The sequence below is a fragment of the Ovis canadensis genome, chromosome 1 (assembly GCF_042477335.2).
Source record: "Ovis canadensis isolate MfBH-ARS-UI-01 breed Bighorn chromosome 1, ARS-UI_OviCan_v2, whole genome shotgun sequence".
Taxonomy (NCBI): Eukaryota; Metazoa; Chordata; class Mammalia; order Artiodactyla; family Bovidae; genus Ovis; species Ovis canadensis.
Window position 1 is genome coordinate 40,912,951 of NC_091245.1, and position 1,395 is coordinate 40,914,345.

Here is a 1,395-nt window from a genome sequence, read left to right on the forward strand (position 1 = left end):
GCTTCAGCAGTTGTGGCGCGCAGGCTCAGTCGTTGCAGCTCACAGGCTCTAGAGCACGGGCTTAGTAGCTGTGATGCATGGGCTCAGATGCTCCACAGCATGTGGGACCCTCCCAGACCAGGGATCGAACCGGTATACCCTGCATTGAAAGGCAGATTCCTAACCACTGGAACACCAGGGAAGCCCCTGTTTAAGTTTTTTGGCCATGCTACATAGCCTGCGGGATCTCAGTTCCCTGACCAGGGACTGAACTCAGGCCGCAGCAGTGAAAGCCAGAATCCTATACAGTAGGTCACTGGGAAACTCCCTGGAAGTTTTCATCTAACTTGGCCTGGACATTTTCATAAATGAAAATAAGACTATTTGAATACTAAGAAGTAAAAAAAAAAAAAAAAAAAGAATAGAATGTGCTTGAGATATTGTCCAAGGTGAAATGGTTTGAAGGCATTGATAGAAGAAGAATAAAGCTATCTTCTGAGTATACCCTTTGCTGTTGTTCAGTCGCTCAATTGTGTCTGACTCTTTGTGACCCCATGGACTGCAGCACACCAGGCCTCTCTGTTCTTCACCATCTCCTAGAGCTTGCTCAAACTCATGTCTATTGAGCTGGTGATGCCTTCCAATTGTCTCATCCTCTGTTATCCCTTCTCTTCTTGCCTTCAATCTTTCCCAGCATCAGGATCTTTTCTAATGAGTCAGCTCTTCTCATCAGGTAGCCAAAGTATTGGCGCTTCAGCTTCAGCAATATTCCAATGAATATTCGGGACTGATTTCCTTTAGGATTGTCTGGTTTGGTCTCCTTGCTGTCCAAGGGACTCTTAAGAATCTTCTTCAACACCACAGTTCAAAAGCATCAATTCTTCTGCGCTCAGCCTTCTTTATCCCTACCAAGTCCAACTAATTCAATCAACAAGCTCTGATTCTTAAAATCTTCACTGCAGAAAATCTTCAGGGTTTTCTCTTAGGCCCTCTTCTCACACACTGCATAGATTTATACAGCTGGAAATTTCCAAGGCTATGCTTTTTCCTAAACCTGTTTTTCAGGCATAGACCACTTTCCTGATTACAGAATTGATACACAATTGCATTGGCACTTGAATAGGTCATAGGAATCCATGCCAACTGGACTTATCACCCACCTTGGCTTCCTAAACCACTCTTCTGCATGGCTTCCTCCCTGATTTTGGTGCCCAAAGCAGAACTCTTGATTTTTGCCCCTGCAAATCTCCTAACAGTCAATCAATCACCAAATCCTTTCTGCTCTGCATTCTAAATATATCTCAAATCTGTTCACTTCTCTCCATTGCCCCTGTGAATACATTGGTCTGAATCATCTTCATCTCTCATGTGAAGATCTTCCAAGGTCTCCATCTAGACTCTCTGCTTCTAGTTTCA